Source organism: Kryptolebias marmoratus, linkage group LG7, assembly GCF_001649575.2.
Source record: "Kryptolebias marmoratus isolate JLee-2015 linkage group LG7, ASM164957v2, whole genome shotgun sequence".
NCBI classification, from domain to species: domain Eukaryota; kingdom Metazoa; phylum Chordata; class Actinopteri; order Cyprinodontiformes; family Rivulidae; genus Kryptolebias; species Kryptolebias marmoratus.
The window spans coordinates 13,915,568-13,940,244 of record NC_051436.1 but is presented as its reverse complement, the minus strand read 5'-3'; the positions used below and the strand labels follow the sequence as shown (position 1 = coordinate 13,940,244).

Below are 24,677 nucleotides of genomic sequence, written 5' to 3'. Positions count from 1 at the left end.
TCAGTGTGGTCAGAAATAATCTCCACTGCTCCAAACTGAGGTTGTTTAAAGCGTTTTCCACAAAAGGCAAAAGGTAAGATGTTAATTATTCATAACTTTTCTACAGAAACTCACTTCAAAAGATCTGAACTAACAATTCTGTTTTTTAGAGCGTTAAAACAAAAGTCAATTTTAAGATAAAAACAACTAAGAAGTACAAAGTCATATAGTAGATAATGGAAATTATATAGAAGACCGACAGATAATAAAGTTTTTCCACCTATTTAATTAGAAACCCATTCTTTTGCAGTAGGCTAATAAAATGTTGTACAGCCATAATCCTTTATGTTCATATCCATAATCTATAAGAAGGGGACATTTTGTCTAAGATCAGGAATTTGTGACCGTTTTTCAAACTGCTTGGGGAGCTTGTTCCATCTCAGGGAATAACAGTTCATCCTTGCTGTTTCTGAAATCGTTTTATGTGTTTTAGCTGCTCAGGTAAAAGGTTGTTTAAGCTGGAAGATGTTTAGCCTCACCTAAAAGCTTGACCCTCTTTGTGCTTTGAGGCAGCGTAAATGGGAGAGAAACAGATGAAAAACCGCATGAGCTCCTAGGTCAGCTCCGCACACAGCGAGAGCAACGTGTCTTTGAGTTAAATCTATTCCCACTCTTGTGTCAGCTCCTCTCTTCCCTCTCCTCCAACACTCCCTTCCTCTTTTCTCCTCCCTTTCATAGTTTGTCAATCTGCATCACTTCATGCTGCCTGTTTGCTTTCCGTGCTTTCATCGACGCACAGAGCTTCTGTCCTCGTTCGGAGGGTCATAGAGTCAGTGTGTGCCGCAGCATTCATCTAATTAATCAAAGCTGGATCATATTATAACAGATGTGATGGTGTGTGAACGCCTAGCAGCGGGGGTCAAAAGTTCACAGAGGAGGAGCACACTCTAGCGGTGAAGTTTCAGCTGTGCAATATGTATCACATCGCAGGCGGATGTATGCACAGATGCACGCATGCATGAGTATACATCCTCGGGCAACAATTATTTTGAGATATTTGCATCAATTTGCCATGCTTTGACCATGTGCTGCTCTTCTCCGATCTGTGTGCTGTCCATTCCTTTATAGTTCACACACACACACTGAAGTGACCGGCTTATTTCATCCCAGCAACATTATATAAGACTGAAAAATTAGATTTGCATGACAGACCAGCAGGGAGTTTTGTGGCTTTACAAACAAAATGACAAACACTACTCTCCCTGCTCTCAGAGGTCAGCTGACGAAACTAAGCAAGATTTACCTCATTTCAACTCTTGATGAAAAAACATCAGCTGTGTTAGGGGAAAACATTCATAGTTATGTAGGTTATGCTTAATGCCGAGCATCAACATCCCACATGCCACAGTTCACTCAGACCTGCGGAGAAGATTGGATTCTATTCACTCGAAACCATCCTAGGGCCATCCGGGGTGCACATTTGGTTAGGAAATTTCATTCAAAGAGCTGCCTAGCACCATGTAACACCTCAAAAAAACATTTACTTTCACCTTTCCTTTTGGATTGAATGGAAGGGGCATTTATTCAATTTTGGCTTTATCTCCATTACCTTTATGAAAGTTTGATAAACTGGCCGAGTCACAGCTCCGAATGGAGGTGAGGAGCAAATAAAAGATTAATTGTCTTGGTATAATGAAGTCAGCCTCTGAAGGAATGTTCTCCCACCACTCGGCTACATGTGTGTTGTGGGCATGTGTGCACCTGTTTGACTGAAAGGTTTGACGACCTGAATATGGTAAATAAATAAATAGAAAGGTCGAAATGAATTTAAAAAATAGTTTGTAAGAAAAGCTTTCAAATGCTTGAAAGTCATGATTGTACCGGTTTGTATAAGGTTATAAATCAATCTGAGGCAAAAAAAAAGAAAAAGAAAAAGAAAGAAGGGATGAATCATTTGCTTTAAAAAGTGACTACAGATGTAAATATGAAGTAGTCATGGGAGAGGTGGCTTTGGCCCAGTGGTAGGGAGGTTGTCTTGCAACTGGGGGATCAGGAATTTGATTTCCAAGTCACTGAATCCCCTGCTGTTCTGGATATGCTTATCGGTATATGAGTCAGAACATAAAAAGAGCTGTAGGTGGAGTGTAAAATGTATAACAGAAAGATATGTGATAGATTTTCCTTTACAGAACCTGGAGGGGCTAAAAAGATTTATATTCAAGTCAAACTACGCCAAGATTTCCACTTTCTGTGCTTTCATTTTTATTCTTTAATTTCTCCAGGTGGAGTTGTGAGTAGGCACTGCGAAGCTGAGATCACCCAGCAGGCACTGCTGCTGCCTCCCTCTCTGGCTCAAGGGGTCACACCTGCCTCTCATTACCTCCCAATCAAGCACCTGTGTAAAAGCTGAGTTGGGGGCCCTGCTCGTTGCCAGATTGTTGAAGTCACTTCAGCCTCCTCGTTGTGGCCACTCCTTTGAAGTTGCCCCCGTTGAAACATCTGAACATCTTTGTGTGAATCTACTAATCTTCAATCTGTAGTAAACTCCAGCCTTTATAGTCACATGGATCCTCACCTGCCTGCTCACTCTCCTCATCTTCTTTCTCATCGTCCTTTCTTCTCCTCAGGCACTTGGACCAGTCAATTCATCTATGTCTGCAAAACAAAAAAAAAAAAACAAGAAACTAAGACACTGGCAAGACTTCATGAATATCACTGTTTTTTGAATCCTTGAGTTATCGTCTCCCTCTATTTCCATACCAGTGGTGAACCGAAGCTATTGCACATTTCCATAACTGTAACAATAAAGAGGGTATATGGATGAGCTTTTAACATGTAAATGTGATCTGTGGTCTACCCTTTCAAGTTCTATTTAAAGTTTTAAATTCTAATATCGTGACAGTGTTGATCAGACAGTTAAATGTCCCAACATCTATGGAAAGTGAAAATTAAGGTTCAGACCAGCTTTGCTGTCATTGCTGATAATCTGTGTTCAACTGTTTCTCTCCACAGCCTAAAGCCACCATAACAAGACACTAGAAGCCTTTCATGGATGTTTGAGCTACAGGCTTTTGCTGCTGCACAAACAGTGAAATAACCCCTGCAAAAACTGAGAGCCATTCAAGAACAGCCATTCAGCTACTTGTCTTCGGATGTAAAGCATCAAAGTGTGTTGTAGCCCCTGGAAATCATGCAGACGTAGGCCCTTGAAGTAAGCATTACAGTGATTCACATTGTGCCCAAAGTCATTAATTCATATATCTGTTCCAGTCTGTCAAATTAGGTCGACATTTGGCTCAGCTTTGTGTGTGTGAGTGTGTGTCACAAGCAGCAGTTTAGGCTCATTTGTATAAAGCCTTGAACTGAAGCATGTTTGATATACACTGATTTGCTGTGTTAATTCAAGTCAACAGCAAAGACAAAAGTTTGTTTCAGTCATAAAAAATAATGTTGATAAAAGACGTAGCTGTCAATATGTTAAAAAGTAGATGAGATGTGTTAAAGTGGGATTCTGTTCATAGTCTATGAATCATTAATATCTTACTTGTTGGAGATACAGCTGTTCTTAAAAACAAGAGTTAGGTGCACAAGTTTGAATTTACTGTGGATTTTTCTCATCCATGCAGGGTCAAAATGATAAATACAGGCTCAAATATGCAAATACTTTTCCTTAAGTCTGTTAATAAGTGGTGCTGAAGGTTCTAGGGTGTATGTAAAACCAAGGCCTATTAACTTCTCCCCAGTGATCATGAATGACTGCAGCTGGTAGTTCCTCTTTGCCAAGCATAAAAAGGAGCATTAAGAGTGACCAATGACCAGAACAATGCCAACGTCCAAGAAACTCAGTGAAAATCTAAAAGGGGGAAATTTAAGGGTGAGATTTAAACAAGTTGGGAAAGTCTTTTACAGCCATTTCAAAACAACTCCAGATTCCAAGATCATCACTAAATAACTGAACGCCAGTACAAATTACTGGAATGTGTCACCAGTTTGAAAAATTAGGATGTCCAAGAACAACTAATGAACCACCAAGGCTTAAGACTGATCTGGAAACAGCTGGAACATCATAACACCATCCACATTGAAGCCAGTTTTACATTTTACTGAACGGAGAGGGTTCCAACCAGAAGAGAGGGCCCTGCTCCAAAAGAGACGCCTTTAAGCTCGATTGAAATTTCCAGCTGACCATGTGGACATGCAACATGCCTTATGGTCAGATTAAATAAACTGTGAGCTGTTTGACCACAATGACAAGGTGTTGTTTGTAGGTGTCAAAGTGAGGCTTTCAAACCTAAAACCACTGTACCAATATCAAGTGTGGTGGTGGTAGCATCATGCTGTGGTACTAGTGCACTGCACAAAGTGGATAGAAGAATGAAGGAGAAGGATGACTTCCAGATTCTTTAACTTCACCTCACATCAACAGCTAGACATTTGAAACCTGGAGACCTTTTGTTGTTCCAAGAAGTCAGTGATCCCAGACAGGGAAAATCTGGTTTCTGAATGAATAAAACAGGCGAACATTGAACTTCTGGAATGGCCTTTCTAAAGCCCCAACCTCAACCCTACTGAACTTTTTTGTTTGTTTGTTTGTTTTAAATCTGGTCAGATTTAAACAGTTTTTCCACACTGAGGTTATTCAAAGAGCAATCTGCATTTGATAAAATATTCATTGTTTCCTAACCGTTCCACAGAACTCCAGTTTGAGAGACCTGAACGATGGCTTTAAGCAATTGGACAACTGTTTCAAATGAGTCATTGCTAACTCTGTCTTATATGCTGGATGGTGTTAAATGCTAAAGCTTGTGCTTTTTATACTGGAAGTCAGTGTGACACATAACCTTTCCACAGAACCTCGCTTCACAAGATCTTAACTCTCACATTAATACCTTTTATATGCAAAGAGGACAGATGTAAAGTCTGTATTATAAAGATTCAACTAACGCACCACACGTATACACAGCTGCAAAGCCTCAGAGCTTGTGGATGAAGTAAATCTTCCATCCCCTCCAAGTAAGTAGGCCTGCATCATAAAAAATGCATTCAGTGGCATATGGTGTGCCAATCTGTGTTAGAGGAAATACAGCTGCAGCCTGTACACTCACACCGTAAATCCATATCCATTACTGCCATTACTCTTTTTTTAACTGCAGAGTTCAACAGTTCAAATCTCGTCACACGGGGGCAACATCTGCTTCTGTTGCCATGGCAACGGCTGCATCCACCGCTGCTTCTGATGCTGCTGCCGTCTGACAGATAGGAAGAGAAGGAGGATGAGGGGAGGAAAAAAAAGAGCATGAAGGGCTTGTTTTTTTATTTTTATTGCTGCTGGTGCAATTTAATGCATTTTGATGCTGACTAAACAGTGCAGAAGTCCGCTTTTCAAGAGCGCTGCCGGTCTTTGCCTTCAATCCTCTCACACACCTGGACTATTACAGGTGTTTTTCCAACACATCGAAAGCCATCTTATCCTACCGGATCCTGAGGGAAAGAAGTGTCGAGGTGTCCTCTGTGCTGTGTGTCACAGAAACACAGCAAAAAGTTCAGCGTGGATGCACTAACCAAAACTGAAGTATTGTGTTTAAAGAAGTAAAGTCAAAATTTTTATGTCCAACATGTAAGGCTACTTGTTAAACCTGATGTAATTGTCATTATGATTGTCAATCACAATCATAATTATTGTGGTACAATATTGGAAAAACATGTTATTGCAATGACAATATCAGCTGCGGTCAAACCCACACCTTTAAAGTGTCCATTTTTCTGTTTGTTTTTATCATGATGCTCACAACTCTGTTTTTTTACACACTATTACAATGTTGATACATTTTCAATACATTATGCAACCATATTCTACAGTCACATCCAATGTGGTGTGTGCATAATACTATTTTATTTTATATTTTAAAAACAATATTGTTAAAAGCATGAGAAAACAGTATAAGAGTGCCTTAATGTTTTGAGGTTTTGAAGTTTTTTTTCTGATTTTCATGCATATTTTAATGCAATGAGCTGTTTTTAATCCATTTCACAAAACAATTTAAAAATATGGCTGCAAAGTTTGTCCTGCCTTTAAGGTGCCCCTGGCTGTTTATAAATCACCAACTGAGCTGGACACATTGACGATATGAGCTTTTACAACTGAAGCTGGCATTGATGAACCAAGAGAAGAGTGGAGCACTACGTATTAAATGTGTATCGAACATCTCAAACTCTAAATTGCACAGCCGGCCATTCAGACTGTCTGTTATAACAACGTCACTCCCTCGAGCGACAAAGCAGGCTTAAGGCGGAATCATACTGGCAAGCGAGTCATGGCTCTACAAACTGTGACGTCAAGAGAGTGGAGTTGCTGTTTATGCCGAGGCTTCAGACGTTCGGTGCTTACTGCAGTTCTCTCCTCTAACAATAGGTGGCGCTATTGAAAAAAATACCATCATGTAGCAGGAATGGTACAAGAAGAGTCGTGCACAGTATGTACCTTCTTCATACAAAAACGTAACTAAAACTTAACTTTGTTCAGTCATATGGATGCTTGTGGAAATGAACATGCTCGCAGGTTCTGCCTTGATCCGTAGCTCACGACAAGTTACAAAAATCCCGCATGATAGACCAAAACAACACAATCCCCTCATGCACGACAAGCTCTGTGGCATCAGTTTTGTTGAGAGATGCCATCCATTGCTCTGTGCATGGCCGATATCAATCAGGCTTTAGTCTTACGCTCTTGCCCTTTCAGTTCTGTGACTACCTCACCGGTAGCTCAGGTGAGGTGAGGTGAGGTGAGCAGCAATTAGGTTGACTCCAAACACCCCAAAGCCACATCGGCCATTTCATGAAGCACACTGGGGCAGTGAGAAGGCATCTTAGGCCCAGCTTGAACTGTTTTGTGAAAGAAGCTGTCGTTAGAGATGCTTAACTTGGCCACAAAAGGAAAACTTTGCATCTTTAAAAATATTCCTTGCTGCATTCAAATACAAATAAATCCAATAGAGCTGATTATTTGAATAATCTCACTGGTGCATTTTGTGCATTATAAAGTTGAATTTACCATTTCTATAGCCATTTAGAGTAGGTTTTAAAATACTGAGGTATTACTATAAAGTCTTAAAATATTAAAATATCAGCTACATCTCTCAGCCCTGACAATAAGTTATTTTTGGATTTAGCATTGTCATTATTTTGGGATTTAAAAGTCAAATCAGTTCTAGGGATCACTGACATTTAATCCTTTCTAAAACTGAATTTAGAAACAATACAGAAATACAGTAACATTTATTAATTAATCATTTAAAAATGGAGAAAAAAGATAAATAAGAAATAAGGTACAGTTCTAACATAGAAAGTGGTTCATGCAGCTGCTGTGAAGCGTCACTCTGCATGCAGAAGGAAGAGGTAGTTGACCAGTGGGCCTTTAGCAGGAGCTGGTAAGTGTAGTTGTTCCATCAATTTTAAATGTAACTGGGAGTGGATCTTTTATTTCAACAACCTCAGCCTCTACAGGAACCTAATGGACCAGTAGGATCTGTGGGGGAAAATGCATTTAGAGAAAATATTTACTCAGTGATGAACCTAAAGTGACCTAATTATGTTTCTGCCTGAATACGTGTAAACCTCCATTTAAAAGATTTGCACAAGCAGCTTCTGGCAGTTTCAAAAGAGCAAACACACACACATGCACACACACACACACAGAACCCACAGCAATGAAGCCACAGAGAAACCTACTGAGTGGATAAAACTACATAAAAAATAATAAAGGATTGGGAACCACTTTACAGTAAGGACCGCTTTAAGAAAGAATATTAATGCTTTATAATTAAGTTATTTATGAGTTTGTAAACAATTTGTACAGCATTAACAATCACATATAAAACAGTCATAAAACACTGTTCCTCCACTGAAGCAGGCTCATTCAAGATCAAGCGTTGTACTTTTATTCATTTAGGTAAATGTCATTTTTCTGCTAGTTGCTCATCTTTCTTACTTTTACACTAAATAACTTTATATTTCAACATGCTGTCCATGTAGTGCTTACTTACTGACAAATGTTTGATATTTAAAAACTAAATGATGAAGAATATCGATAAATAGCGAGAATGGAGAGTACAAACAAATGTTGGCTCACTATTAATAAGAAACAAGTCAGTACTGACAGTTTATCTAATGCCCTGTAGCTGCTTATTAATGGTTTATTAAAGGTTTACAGCGCTAATTAATACTATTTATTAGTCTTTTATCGGGGCACCCATATTGTAAAAATGTTAAAAGCTAAAAACACGTGACGGCAAAAGCATAATTCAGCAGTGACTTTGCTAAATACTTGATATGTTTATTTAACAAAAATACCCTTGTGTGTTTTTATTGTTCAAAAAAAAGCCGTATGAATAAAATCATAAAGTTGATCAGTCAATATTTGTTTTTTTTTTTAATCTATCTCTATCCAATCCCAGCTGCAGGTGTAAAATGAAATATCAGCTTGTCTCCACAGGCAAATCAATGAGCTGTTACACTAATTAATAGCTAAATTAGCTGTTTGGAGTTCTGCTTCTTCACATGACTGTGTTGAAATTTAAAAATAAATTCCCCAAAATCTGTTTCCAAATTAACACACAGATGTGAGACTGCTTAAAAAAAAATCCCATCATCATGTTCATTTAATTTAATCTGTAATCTCATCCACAGGGGTTGGGAATAATAACAATAATAACTGTGATGTTTTTTTCTTTTCTTTTTGAAAAAAAAAAATGCAGCAATTAGCGTGCTCATTTGTGCGTCCGACTGTGAAATGAATAATTCATGAAATTAGAGTTAACAAGAAAGAGGAAGAGGGGATCAGCTTTCCCACTGAGGAGGGATTGGTATAAAGACAGGAGACGCTGCTGCCTTTTCTTAGAAAACATTTAGTCGGCTGCTGCTTCGCCTGCTTGGATACAGCTGCACGATTCAGGTAATTTTTACCTACTAAATTACAAACATTACATGTAAAACTGACAATTTGCAAGTTTGTTTATTTTGAATATTACTTTAGATGCTTGTTCTTGAACTGTTCATTTTAATAGTGATAACTTTTTTGTATTTTTAGTTTAAAAAAATAATATTTACAAAAGTATTTTTGTGCATTTGCTTCTAAACAGCTTGTAGAGAACACCAGGTTTTCCCCCAACATGTGTTTTATTGCTGCAGTTAGATAGATTTGTGTTAATTGCTAAAATAAATAAATAATTCTTCTCAGAGGCTACTGATCAGGTAAGATATTGAAAATGTTGGTTTTAAATGAACATCTACACCCAAACTATAATATTTTTTTTTTGTGTGTGTATGACGCCTGCATTAATTCCAGTTTTCTATTCAGCACTCTGATCCTGCAGGAGAGCTTAATTTCCAGCATTTGACGATCCTCCTTGAAACCGGCGGGGCCCAGGACCTGGAGGCCGGAGCGTGGCCCAGTCCCTCCGCGCGGTGCTTTCACAGTTCACAGGCATCTCGACCTAAATGCGATGTGACAGGAGAACCTTTACTGAAACAAACGGGAATATAGTATCAGGGAAGGCTGACCGAGCTGTGAACCGGGGCCCTAACACGGAGCAAATTAACATCAGCAGAAACAGCTCCACAGTTTTTTATTTTTTTTGTTGTTGTTGTTGTTTTTTCACATCGCTCTGTGAGCTGGCCAGCGAATGCATCAGAGCTTGTCGTGTCATTTAGAACCTGCAGATGTCTAATTAAACAGGCTGATGTTTGGCTGAGCTTCATTCTTGATCTCTGACCTGACCGTTGGACTATTTCCTGAGGTGCTGCTGTTTTGGCGTCCTGCGGGCAAATGTTTTCTGGGTCTGAGCTTTCAGCCGTCCATCTGAGATCTCCTCCGTGATGTGTCCTGGTGGGCCGAGCCTCTTTGCCAGTGGAAATCTGAGGGGCGAGGTTGCCCTGCTGCAAACGCAGTTTGACTGTGAGGCCACTGAGGGGCTTTTCCCTGCTTCCCCGCTCGTGTGTGCCACAGCACGGGTTCGGTTTATGCAAGGTCAACGTCACCAACTGCATGACAGAGATGAAAAGCTGTCAAACCAAAGCTTCTGTTTCTGACTGACAGACAGTCTGTCGTAGACAAGCTGACCGAGCTGGTTTAGATTAAATGACAGTGGTGCGTTTGGAGGGATCTGGAATTGCAACATGGCTGCATGAGAGCACTTCAATGGGTCATGAATCACATTCAAAGCTGGTTTTAGTCAGCAGGGGTCGAAAGAAGTCAAGGGCAGTGCAAACTGAGTCCTGTGTATGCAAAATATATACAAATGATAGAGAAGATATTTGATCACTTTGCTCTAAGTGCTCATGGATTATGGAGGTAGATTCCTGTTTTTCAGAGTCTGATACTTCTGGATATTTTTATTATACTGGTGGGGGGAGGGGCTGCAGATAAAGAGAACAACACAAAAAGTGTCAAAGTGGTGGAAAAACATGAACTGCAACTTAACAAAGAGAAAGAACTTACAGTTCCTCTCTCTTTATCGGTTGTTGTTGGTCATACGCCCTCACCCTCACAAAGATTTTAAGCTTTTAAATAGCTCTGAACTACAAACATTAACATGAACATTAAACAACTGGGAAGTTGAAGCCAGAAGAGTAACAGTTTCCACAGGATGGTTCCAGTTTTCCAAGTGTAAACAAATGAGACTTTGCTGTCATAAAAAAATAAAATTTTAGATATTTCTTGAGGTGTTGACTTATTAATAGTTCTTTTCTTGTTGCTGTATGCTCAAATATTAATTTTTCTAATATGTTTAGCTGTAATTAGTTATATCCAGCTTAAAAGAAAGCTCCCGTGACACCATGATTGTGTGAGGGTGAGTAGGCGGGACTTAAAGCTTCACATTGTGAGTGCACAAACTCTGGTTCCAAAAATACAAAGGTGGCAGCTCCTGTAAGTTCTCAAGGACGAGAGAAGACAGGATGGTCTAATATTATAATACATATTGCATATTAGGGATCATCACTACATCACATTAAGTAGATGTGGCAGAAGTTTGAGCTGAATCAGGTTTTCTTGCAAATTTATTCATTCTTTTTGAATTGGTTTTTACTGAAGCAGCACACACCTTTCACTGCTAACATGAAGTTAACTCCAGAAACTCATTGCACTCGTGTTAAGTGAGCTATGAACGTGATGAAATAAGCAGAAAACAGTGACTGTATAAACCTTCATATATCTACAAAACATTTCTGAAGAAAAACAAACTCAAGAATATTTTGCATATCCATTGGGTAACTAACCTGCTCTGTCCATATTAATCCATCCATCCATCCGTCCGTCCATCCATCCATCCATCCATCCATCCATCCGTCCATCCATCCGTCCATCCAACCATCCATCCATGCATCCATATATCCATCCATCCATCCATCCATCCGTCCATCCATCCGTCCATCCATCCATCCGTTTGTCCATCCATCCATCCGTTTGTCCATCCATCCATCCATCCATCCATCCATCCGTCCACTCATCCATCCATCCATTCATCCATCCGTCCATCCATCCATCCATCCATCCATCCAGTATACCTACTCTAACCTGTTCAGGCTCACAGGGAGCTGCCGGTTCCAGCTGCCATCTGGGATAGAATCATGAAGATGGGTGAACCTTGGGCCCACATATTTACTATTACAACTACATTAAACATAGAATTGCAATTTTAGATATTATACATAATGTATCTCTGGGAAAAAATGGGAACATCAAGAGAAAACCTGCACAAGCAAAGAAGAAAACTCACAAACTCCACTCAAAAAGGCCCAGCCAGAGTTTGAAACCAAGTCTCTTGTTGGCGTGAGGCAGCAGGAAGGTAAATAGGGGTTGAAACTTCACTTATGCTTGATGCATCAGTCAATGTTGGGGCAAATATGGCCTCAACACAATGCTGTGACTGTTCATACCATAATAATAATAATAAACTGAGTCACGCAAGATGTACATCACTTATACACAAACAAAACTACACAATTTGAACTTCTCTGTTTTAATATTACAGTAGGTCATTTTTAATGTTTTTGCTAGCAATAACTATACTTTCTTGGGTTTTTATTGGTCTTGTTTAAATTTTGGGCTGTATTTTAATTCATATAAAAGTTATCATGCCCTTTTATGTTTTGACTGGATGACTTTGATTAATACTTTTTTTTCACTTAGCACACTTTAAAGCTAAAACTTCTAACATAACACCCCCTCAGACTACAACAGTGCTGGTTTATTTCTAGTGACGGTGTGTTACAGAAAGGTACAAATACTGTGAACCACAGAAAAATTACATTATTAGCCCATTAAAGATACAGTAAGGGCAAATCCCTGTTTGATAATACATGTAATGTTTGGTTTTAAAAAGTGAAAGGCTGATACTAACAAAAGGAAAGGGTACACATCATTTGTTCAGGAGGGAAAAGACAGGGGAGGTGACAGTCAGACCCCCTCCCTCCCTTTCTCCCTTCATTGCTTCAAAGCCCATTAGGTCAGAGCCAAATAGAGAGTGCTGCTTTTAGGCTAGGGGTGTATTATTGGACAGGACACAGCTGGGGAAAGGACCGGAGAGGTTTTTAAAAGCCCGCGTGGTTGGACGTGTCAGTGAGGTGAAATGTCATTTCCTCTCACTGCCTGGGAGCAGCATTATAGAGATATAACAGAGTGCGTTTTCTCAGCAGCTGCTTAAAGAGAAGAATCTGGATTATCCAGATGAGTGAAAATAGACCAGTTATTTATAAGAAACCAGCTTGTAGCTGCACAGTTATTCTCAATAACTCTTCTAATGTAATAACAATACGCTAAATAACCCAATTATTAATTGGACCAACTTTGTTCTGATCAAGATTGCAGTAGGTGGATGTACAGATGTGTGCCTATTCCAACAATCTCAACAAGCAAGCGAGGTACACCCCTCCCAGATGTGTAAACTGCCAATTCCATAGGCACTAATGCGCCCCCATACCATCAGAGAAGCAGGCTTTTGAGCTTTGACAACAGGCTGGATAATCCCTGTCCTCTTGAGTATTGAGGATGTGGCGCCCAAATTTCCAAAAGTAATTCCAAATTTCTGTTTGCCTTGCTACGATGTTGATATGGGGAGGACCTGATCCTCTGACTGACCTGTTTCCTACTAAACTAAATTAATGCAAAAAAAAAAAAAATGCTTCTCCAGCTATTTTTATTTGTGCCAATTACTTTTACAGCCAATTTTTGCCCATATCCCAACTTTTTTTAGATGTGTGGCTACAATAAAAATTTACATAATTTTTTTTCTAAATAAATGACATTTTTTTTAGTTTCAAAATTTGATATGTTTACTGTGTTCTGTTTTGAATAAAATATTGATTTGTGAGGTTTGTTAATTGTTGCATTTTGTTTTTACAGTTTACACAACAACCCCAACCTTTGGAGGGGTTTTTGTTGACAGTTTAAAGTAGTAAAAAAATGTTATGTGACTATATGGACATCACAACCAGCTCAATTTTGGGTCTATACGTTCTATTTCCTTCTTCTTCTTCTTCAGAAAACAGACATTTCAGGCCTCAGTTTTTATATTTTACCATTTTACAACTAAAATGTTAAAAAATATATTTCCTAATAAGCTGTTGTTTCTGAGAAAACTGCAGCAAACAATATACGAGTATAAAAGGTATGAGTGTATGTATCAAAAACTGTTCTGCAACACTAACTTTTACCAAAACATGGCAATAGAGTAAAGATAAGTTACTTTTTAATCCTTACATGTTGTTTCCGTGTGATGTTTTGATAAATTTAGGATGAAAAACTAACATTGAGACAGCAGCATTACTACTAAAGAGAAACCATCCTATTTTTTGTCTACATAAAAATCAGCAGCAGTGCTTATTTCAGCACCATCCCCCACAACCCACACTGTGACCTTGTCGTGCATTATGTCAAACTTCATTTGCTGCATACACACAGATATTCGCTCTTCTGAAGATGTTTCCCTCAGATGAACAAACTGAACTGTACCTTTCCATGTCTCTGAGGGAATTTGCTTTCAAACCTCAAACCCCTGGTGTTTGAAATGAGAGAGGAAAAAAGGCAGAACAAATAAGTCCTTTAACACCGTCTCTTTGTCCTTTGCTTTGTAGAGAAAAAACTCTCAGAATCATTCAAATCCTCCACCTCTTCTTTCAGCACATTAGTGTTATCTGAGGTGAGACAACACCTGAGAACCAGAAGAGCTAGACTTTGTACAGGGTGTGATTTAATCCTGATTTATCATGCCCAGACTTCCTTTCACACTTGGATCACAATTGTTAAGTCCACCCCAGGTCAAACATCTGGAGAAACCCTCAGCTGACTTTGAGATGACACAATGAAGAGGCTTTTGGCTTCTTTTTTGGGGTCATATGTCCTTCCCGATGGTGCTTTCTCACATATGTACATGAATATGAATGGTCTGGACATCACTACTTGTGGATGTGAAACACATGAAGATGCAAATGGAATGCATCCGTTCCACATATTCTCAATTAAATTCAATAGGATTATACGGTGTGTACATAAGGTGATACCTACATCGTCATCCAAGCAGCCAGTGATGCACAGCACATCTGACAGAGCTATCTAAGCCATATGTGCTGATGTCGCATGATGCAGCTGATGGCAACATTTACCAACAGGGAATCACATGGGGCTGCACGAATGTGTTAAAAAAAACACTTGTGGTGCTGTCACAGATACATAGACTCATGCACATGAGCTGTAAGAGCATATTGCGGTGAACACAGTAGGCTCCTGCATATAGACAAGGCTGAAAATGTGGAAAGAGCCTGAACATGCCAGACAGCATCAAGATCTGCTGCCCAGTGCCACGCTGATTTCAGGACCTCCGGACAGAGGAGATGGGCGGGGAAGGTGGTACACCTCAGTGTGGGCTCTGTGGTGGATGCCAGGAGAGGTGAAGGTCTCACACACACACACGCACACACACACACACACACACATAAACTTCTTACGAGCTGTTTCACAAAGTATGAAAAAAAGTTACTTTTGTTTATTGAATATTGTCAGATTGTCTGCTGCCATTCATGCCAGTTTTAAACCAAGGTCATCTTATATTGAGAAATTATGGAATTATGCTCATTTTGACCACATCTTGAAAATAACATTATGCTCAAGTAACATTGCAGAATTTGTTCAACCTGTTAGCACTCAGAGTATGTGCTGGGGATGACTCTCAGCTACTGCCACATACAATTTTAGCTCAACATGAGTAAACTTGACCGAGTTATATCAATTTTTGTGTTTGCTAACACTGATTAGCTCTAACAATAAACACAGGCACAAAGGCACAGATAAAAATTATAGGTATGAACAGTTTGTACTCTTTTTGCAAAAGATCACAGCTGTCATCACTGCTCAATCTAAATATGACCTTCTGTCATCAACACGAAAAGAGACAGATATAAAGAAAATAAATTTCTCTCAGTGAGCTCCAGGGCTTAACAGATAAAGTACAGAAACCTGCCTTAAAACTGTAGGAAGACTATCTCACTGTATCAGGAAAGACTCTCTAAACCAGGGGTGTCCAGTCCTGGTCCTGGAGGGCCACTATCCTGCATGTTTTACTTGTTTCTCTGCTCCAACACACCTGATTCAGTGGTTAAATCACCTCTTCTTGTTCTGCAGAAGCCTGTTAATCACCCATTGATTCAAATCAGGTGTGTTGGAGCAGAGAAACAAGTAAAACATGCAAGATGGTGGCCCTCGAGGACCAGGATTGGCCACCTCTGGAGTCTAAACCAATACTTGACATTTTGTACTTTCTTGATCACCACCGCATCCTCTTATTTCACTTGATAAATTACAAAATGAATTTTGGTCTCTGTCCCAAATCAAAGGGTGCTCTCTTTTGTTGGAGATGGTCGAGTCCCCCTTGTCTTCAGTGCAGCTCCCAACCAGAGTAGACTGTCCTCATGGTGCCTGAGCAGTACCAATCCTAATTACAATTTCATTTACTTTAGGTTCTTTTATTAACCTCAATATGTGAAACCCTATCTGTTAAATCATTTTAAATTCATAAGGTTTTGCATTCTGAATGTAAAAGAGCATAGAGAGTTTACACACTTTTGACAATTTCTTTGTAGATTTAACAATATCTGACACTCATCCCTGGAAGGGATGTTGAATTAGACTTTTTGTGATATACTTACCTTCTTTTTGTGAAGGCAGCAGAGCTTAGCATTGTCTCCTAATGTTTCCTCTGGAATGTAATCACCACCATCTTTCAGGAAACACTAAATATTTTACGCTAACTGCGTGCTGCAAACAACACAGAGCTTTGGGAATGGAGTGCTTTTAGCACTGGCAGTTATTTACATAAATATGAGCATGTTTTTCCTCCACGTGTATCTCATTTAAATGTGGGCAAACTGCATCAACTCAGAGAGACACACTACTTAGTTGACAGCGCAGTTTGAGACACACAGCTCCCTTTTCCGGGGTTTTGTGAATTAGATGAAAGCACAAAATCTGTTTTGCTCCTGCAAAGGATGTGCAATCCTTTGATTTGTCTGGGCCTCTCAGTTGCCAGCTAAATGAATTAAAACTTCCCAAAAAGATCTCTACAAACTTTGTACAAACATGTAAAAAAATGTCTTTAAACAATTTCAGAGTAATCAAGATATTGACTTGCTTTGTGATTTGCTAGAGACAATTTCCTATTCACATGGATATTTGGCAAGTAGACACTGACTTCACAGTGACAAGCAGCTATAATAAAGACTGATTGCAGAAACATTTTGAATGCCCTATTAAGTGTTTTTGCTGTTGCCACATCCACTTAAAGGATTTTAATCACACCGGCATTCTCAAATAAACCTCACAGCAGCCGCAAATTGGTATAAAATGAGCTCCCTTTTATTTAGCCCTGGCAAAAGCACACAGCATTGATAATTTGCAAATGTGTCTTTCTTTTTTTTTTTTAATTCTAAATGGAAGAACTCTGTTTGAACTTTGTGCCCTTGTTGTTCTGCAGCCTTAAACTGAACCTCACCGCTGCTGATTTTTACAGTACTTTTGCTCAAAGGGGAATTCCTCCCTAACCTCTAGAACTTATGAACCCTTTACATAATCAACCTGATAATGTCAAAATTGCTTGATGTCAAGCTAAAAGCAAAGCTACTTCCCCTTTCCTCTGTGGAAAGCCAACAATTTGTTCCAAAAATGTATTCACCTGGCACCAATATTCTCAATGAAGGTTTTTTTTTTTTTTTACACACCTTATTTTAGATTGATCTGTGTGTTCGTCACAACATGTACATTTATCTACTGCGTGGGGTCAAATTGAGGTCACTCCCAGGTGCACATGAGGTTGTATCACTTTGCCCCTACAACATCCTCCTAAAATCCTCCAAGTCTCATATTGATCAGGCTTTTTGTCTGATAATCACAGTTTTCTTGAAGTTTGATGCACTGATTTGTCCTCTGGATGCAATGCTGTCTGTCTTTAGGTACAAAACTAATTGAAACTATGTTGACAAAAGTGTGTAAGTGTTTTAACTGAAACAAGTTTGTTTTTACGGTTACAGATCTGACTGACACCTAGGATATCTGTACTTATCTCCTTTACAGTTAAGAAAATTGTAAACATTTTTATTTTACAATTTTCTTAAATTTAATTTAGTCCAAGAAAGTAAATTCCTCAGCTAGGTTTAGGAAATAAACTTCTTGGGTTTAAAAAACAATCTCTTAGTGAGGGCTGGGAAACCAAACGTCCTGACTACGTTTAGGGATTAAAAACTGCTTTGTTTAGAGTTCATGATACAATACAAATTTCAAATTTCAGACCACAAAATGTCCTTTGAAACTATATCCTTGCTAAATGTAATTTTCCCATGAAAATCAGGCACTGGATAGGCCAGCTGTAGGTACGAATGTGACCTTGTCATGGTGTGAGTTTGTCGCATTTTGGATTAAGTTTAGTTTCATTTAGTTTTGTCATTGTTCTCTGTTCCAGCCCGACTAATGCTTGCTTTGTGTTTTGTTATTTCTCTGTATTTATGAGTTTTAGGTTAAGTTTGATGTAATTGTTGTTGTATCTTTAGATAGTCTTAGTTCAATATATTTCCAGCTTCCCATTTCTACATCTGCTTCCTATTTTCCAATTGGCTCATCTGTGTCAACTTTCAGTTCACATCCCCCCAGCATATATACTCTTTGGATTTCAGTCATTTGTTAGATCTGTTGTTTATGTCTCATTGCACGGGCATGATTTGTTTTATTTTGACTTCCTGCACTCTTGTTTATTGTTTATTTATATTTATTTATTGTTATTTTCAAATGCTGTGTCTCAGAAGCTTCAAAACGATATATTTTAATTTAAATTTGGTGATTTATCCCCTAGCCTGGCAACATGCTAGTTTTGTTTACAAGAGTGCCGGTTTAAAAACTCGATTTTTATTGGTCTGGAGTAGCAGTGGTAAATTCGGTTCACTTTATGGACTCGGGTTAATCTGAGTCACTCACTCAGCACCACCTCCAGTTTTTTCGAGCTGCTCCTCATTAGTTTACACTGCTTTCATCTACAGCTTTAAGCCTTTTTAATCCTGCTCAGGTTATTGCACTGCTTTAGCCCACTGGCCCTCATGTCTCTGTCTCCATGGAAGCTCCATCTTCTTTGTCCATTAGCCCCGACTTCAGACTCTTCCTCATCATCTTCATGGCACCCTTTGTTGTCCTTTTGTTTCCTTGTCCCGGCTTTGCAGCTAATGTCCCTGAAGACTCAGCTCTCCAGCCTTCTCTGCTCTGTCTCCTTCCACAGCGCCATCAATCCCATGAACTTTTTCAATAAAATATCTTCTAGCCTGCAGCTGCTCACCAGTCCCCCACTTAACAGCCTGGTAAAACATGTAGCGTATCCAACATCAATAATGCAGAAATCAACATGTTGTACTGTACACAGCTCATGTGGCTGCACCTCTTTAGTTTTGTCAGTCCACAAATGGATTTCTGCAATTCTACATGTGGTTACCATGATGCATAACTAAGTCTGTAATGATTTCAGGTTGTATTAATTCTACTTTTTTAGGATTTCAATTATATCTATCCTTCAGTCTGACACACAGGTTTTCATTTATCTTCCTCCAGCTTTATTGTATTTGGCCCATTTCAAGTTCAGTAAACCCATAAGAGCAAAATACAAAAACACAAATTGAACAAAATCGTATAAGCTTTCATTAAAAATAAAATGCAGATATGTATAGACCAAAGTGTGAGTGTATAAATATCTCTGTTGTATCTTGTTTATTTATTTGGCATATGTACATATATTAAAGGAGCTGTGATTTCCCCATCAGAGTGGTATTTGCCTTTATACTGCCCACTGCCTAAGGCAAAGGCGGAGCAATAATGTTTTTTATTTTTATTTTTTTATTTGTCCTTGTCTGTGTGTGTGTGTTTATGTGTTTGTTTGTCTGTAACGTTAGCAAAATATCTTACAAACCACTGGATGAATTATAACTATGAAAACTATGAAAGTAATCATACATCTACAACTGATTAACCTTTGGAGTTAATCCGTTTCGAGATGGCTTCTACAACTAATTCATATTAACCAACCCAAAAATGGATATAACCCTGTGAATTTTACAGATAATGAACAAAAATTTGGTGTTGTCGTATCTGATAGTTATTCACAACACATACTCTGAACACTACTACTGTAAAATGTATTTGCTTTAAACTTTGGCAATGACTGTTGGAGTCAATGTTGTCTGTTAGCAAAATATCTTTTTAACAAAACTTTCAAAATGTAATCATTGGATGCACACCTACAACTGGTTAACTTTTAGAGTCAATTCAAGATGACCACCATAATCTGTGTTAGCAATTGCAGAAATGGATGTAACTTTGAGTTTTGAGTTAAAAATTTGGTGTGGTAGTAGCTGAGAGTCATCCCTTACACACAATCTGAGCAGTAACAAATTTAACAAGATCTTAGTTTAAAACTTGGGATGCAAGGCTGCAGGCAATATGGATTCCTTCAAGGAATGCTAGTTTTATTTGAATTAGACTTTACGCAACTTTCAGATGAAAACCCATCTGTGTCAGGGAGGAAACACTTTATTTTTGCAGGTGAACAAAGCAGAGCTTTTTACTTTGTGTTGTTTGCAACCCAAAGTATACTTTTTGCTGTTTAATGAGAGCTGGTCATAATTGCATGTCAGGAAAAGAAACAGAGGAAGAGGAGCAATTTGATTCACTACTGCCTTCACAAAAAGAAGACCGCCATGTCAGTAAAAATGTCAACTGTCCTCATATTTAATGATGTGTCAGACATTGTTCCATCAAATGGCCAAAAAATTCTGAGTAAAATCCAGCTGCTTGTTGTTTTAGATTCAGAAAGCAAAACCCTATGAAGATAGAACCTTTCAGTTGGTGCTTCACAACCAGACGTTAACAAACAGAACCCAAAGTAATTATCTCATGGGATAACTATCATTGGAGTGGGTCAAATCCTCCATATGGAGGGTTAGGATAAAAACCAGGGGCTTATTATTTTTTTTTTAATTTATTGAGTGAAACTAAAAGGATGCAATGACGGTCAGTAAAGCACAAAATGTCAATTACTGATTGAGAAATGTCATCTCAAACTTAATTCCCTTTTGATACAGTGAGATTTTGCTGTTACAGATTCAGGAAATGTATTTATCTTTTGTATGATAACACCTGGAGCTTTATGTGAGAAAACAATCTTCTTTTTATCTTTGTCACTTTAGGGCCTGCTGTGTTTGTGGCAAAAAGGTTATACTTAAATTGCGCAGGTAAGACAATTTTGCGTTTTGACGCAGAAGAGGATAACTTTCTCACTCCTGTAAAACTTGACGAGCTTGATTGCACCGGCATATAATAAGCATCATGTGCTTTAGGGAGACAATGCTGAGAGGGAGCAGAGAGTGGGCGCAAATGCTGCACAAAAGTTGGAGCAAATATCAGCACATTTTTCATGAAGCCAAGCCTTAAACCGCAAAAACCTAAGTAGAACCAAACCAATGTTCAGTCTTAATAAGATTAAAGACTGAAGTGGAGATTGGTGAATAAATTACAGGAATTTAGAACTTGAAAAGGAACATGAAAGACACTCAGCAAATATAACCCCAATTCCAAAAAAAAAGTTGGGGCGTTGTGTAAAAGGTAAATAAAAACAGAATCCAATGATTTGCAAATCTCATAAACCCATATTTTATTCACAATGGAACATAGTAAACATATCAAATCTTTGAACTAAGAAATTGTTCCTTTTTAAGAAAAAAATAATTAATTTTGAATTTAATGACAACAAAACATCACAAAAAAGTTAGGAGAGAACCATGTTTCCCACAGTGAAGTATCCTCTCTTCTTTTTCAAACAGTCTGTAACTATCTAGGAACTGAGGAGAGCAGCTGCTGCAGGTTTTGGAGGGAATACTGGTCCACTATTATTAGGTACAGATTTTCACAGACTGGTTAAGTTCTGCCCATCCTTACTTTTGAGAGATTTAGTTTCTCTAAAATGTTCTTTTTATATCTGTCTGAACTGTTGCCATTTAACCTAATTAGTTGCTTCTCCAGCTGTTTTTTATTCGTACCATTTACTTTTAAAGCCTTTAGTTGCCCCGTCCCAACATTTTTGAGATGTGTTGCTACCATTAAATTCAAAATTACCTTATTTATTTAAAAAAAAATAAAATTTCTTAGTTTAAAAATTGTATATGTTTACTGTATTCCATTGTGTATGAAATATGGGTTTATGAAATTTGCAAATAATTGCATCTTTATTTACATTTTACACAACGTCCAAACTTTTTGAATTTGGTGTTGTAAATCAAACAGGACAAGTTTCCCAAATAGCAGCTGAATATTTTTTTATCCTCCCTGCATAGGCAAATGATACATACATCTTCTGCCTTCCTTGCCATCCTCTCTTTTTCTCACTATCACACTCCTTTTATCTCACTCCTTCCCTCTGGTCATTTGTGCTGAGCTGGAAGGCCCGAGAACAAAGTGTCCCAGGGACATGGACAAATGTGAGGATCATTGGAAGGTGTTACAGCAGGACGTCTTTCAGAACCTCGGGGACAAATAAGCAAAGCCTGAAAGTTGTGCAGAAACACCTTCAATAAGAACTGATATAATCTATATGTCCCGAAGCAGCAGCAGCAGCTTTGTGATTCAGTCGCCTCCAGGTGCAGAATATTTGGTTTCTGTTTGATAAGAAAAGCATAAACGCAACTTGGAGAGCAACTCGGTCTTAGAGGCATTTGTCTTTGTGCTCCATAAGCCGCAAATGCCCACATAAATGCTCACCTCCTCCAATTTGACACTAATAGGTCACATGTGGCACAAAATCATCATCAGGATGAAGATATGAGTGTGATTCACCCTTTCACTGTTGCTAATTATTTATCTTCCTGTCATTTGATCTGATATCTGCGAGTGGCAGATCCCTGCTTCTCCATCCTCTCCTCTCCTCCTTTGACCCTGCACTCGCAGCTTTCATCCTCTCCCTGAACAGGCCCTGGCACAGCACAGTGCCTGTGTGCAGCGATGCTGAGGGAGGTCGCCGTTCGGTCACTGCGTAAAGCCTAGTCGCATTGTGACTCGGAGCTGCAGAATGTGTCATGGTGCATTAGCGCGCTGCCGCCTGGCCAAGCATGAGGCATAGAGAGAGGAGGAGGAGGAAGAAAACGGAGGAGGAGGAGCTAACACACAGAGGAAAGGGGCAGGAAGAAGGCGAGATAAACGGAGGAGGACGTAGAAGATAAGGAGTGAGAGAGGACATGAAAAGAGGAAAGTGAGGACATCAGCGCACTTACACAAGCAGAGCTCAGAGGCTCCGGGGGCACAGGTCCTTGTAAGGTGGATCATCAAATATGAAGGAACATCCAGGGTGTGTGTTCACTCTGGGAAGTACAGTACCGCTCATATTCTCTTTCCTCTTGCAGCTCTCTCTCCTCCTCCTTTCTCTGGCACTTTGTTGCTCACAACTTCTCATCTGGAAAGTCACACCTAAAGAAAAGAGAGACTTTTACAGCTCTTTTTTTTAACCTTAAAACTTTATATGCAGAGATAAAACCAACCTAAGTGAAAATGAAACAAACTTCTGCTAAACAACAGATTGTTGTCTCAGTAAAGTCAATACATTTTAAAACTGCAACAAAAAGGTGCATTTTTCAATTCCAAGCAATTGATTTATATATATTCACAACACAAGTCATTTAAGGGCAGTACACAAAAAATCTAAATTATATCAATTCATATCCAATCCAATTTTTATAGATAGGTCTAAAAACTAGATTAGTATCTACTGTTTACCCTTTGTTTTCACCCACCACCATGACAAGTGGCCAATAACATTTTTGTTTGTCTGTAAATTAGTAAATATCTCATGAACAATTGAATGAGTTTTAATGAAACTCTCAGAAAAATAATCATTGGATGTGCATCTACAACTAATTAACCGATCTTAGCAAACACAAAAAGGGCTATAGTATCTGACTTTGAGCTCAAAGTTAGTGTGGTAGTAGCTGATAGTCACCCCCAACACATACTCAGAGTGCTCACAGATGGTGCAAGATCTTCGTTTCAAACTTTGGCACACACCAAGGCAGACAATATTCCTTCGAGGAATGCTGGTTTCTGTCGTGCGGTGGAACTATGGCGGCGAACCCAGAACGCAGACTCAACTTAATCCACAAAATTTTATTAAACTAAAACTCGAACAAAACAAAAGGCTGACTTGGCAGCAAAAACTAACAATAACAGAAATCCAAAACGAAAACAAGGCAAGGCAAGGCACTGAACTGAACAAAGAGACATGACAAAACGGAACGAAATGACCCAGTGGAGAATGAAGAACAAAGACCGGTATTTAAAGACTGAGGATCAGGAGGAAAATGGACACAGGTGAGTGATTGCAAACAGGTGAGAATAATGGCAGTGATTGAGTTGTTATGGTAATGTGGGTGTGGCATGAAAGACTGGAATGTAACAGAACAGCATGGTATGGAAGAATGAGGCGTGGCAAGTACTGGGGAAGGTGAAAGTGACAAGACATGAACACAATTTGAAGAAACAAAGCAGAACAAAAACTAGAAAACCAAACAAAACATCAAAACCATGACAGTTTCCTCTTATTTTGATTTATTTTATTTTGATATTTCTTCTTTTTGTCATCCCACTTATTCCTATTACCCATCTGCCTTTCAAAAATGTTTGAATGTTTCAAACAATTGCAAAAGAATCAATCAGGTGACCCAGAATTAAACGGTAGTGCATCACATGGCACAAAAGTAAGGAGTAAATCAGTAATTCTTTTTTTTAATTTTTTTATTTCAAACTCTTTTTAAATCAACTGATTGCACTCCAACCCATCCCACCCCCACCCCAGCATACTGGTATTTGGTAACCAATTGGTTAGGTGCCACTTACTGAGCAGGAGCTTGTGCTGCAGAGCCAATAAAAACAGATGGTGTGTGAGTGGATGATTTAATGAACCAATGAGAGAGCTTGCCGCAAGGCTGCAGGGATATGATCTCATTTTCATCCTCGTGCTAAGCAGGTTTAGAGCGCTCTCATTAGCCTGTGGCTAATCGGCGTTGCACCAACTGCATGACTTGTAGCTAATGCATGCACCCACCTACCCCCACCCCGCACATACATGCACCAGTTTGAT

At 38.9% G+C, this 24,677-nt stretch overlaps 1 long non-coding RNA gene across 1 annotated transcript; it reads right to left on the bottom strand.

Annotated features, from left to right (window-relative positions):
* Positions 1–490: 490 nt before the first annotated feature.
* On the bottom strand, positions 491–24,121 carry LOC112451229. The gene is made up of 3 exons (XR_003040012.2): positions 23,554–24,121; positions 22,819–23,011; positions 491–2,634 (listed from the first exon to the last, which is right to left on the bottom strand). It is a non-coding gene; the product is annotated as an uncharacterized LOC112451229 (long non-coding RNA).
* Positions 24,122–24,677: the final 556 nt, after the last annotated feature.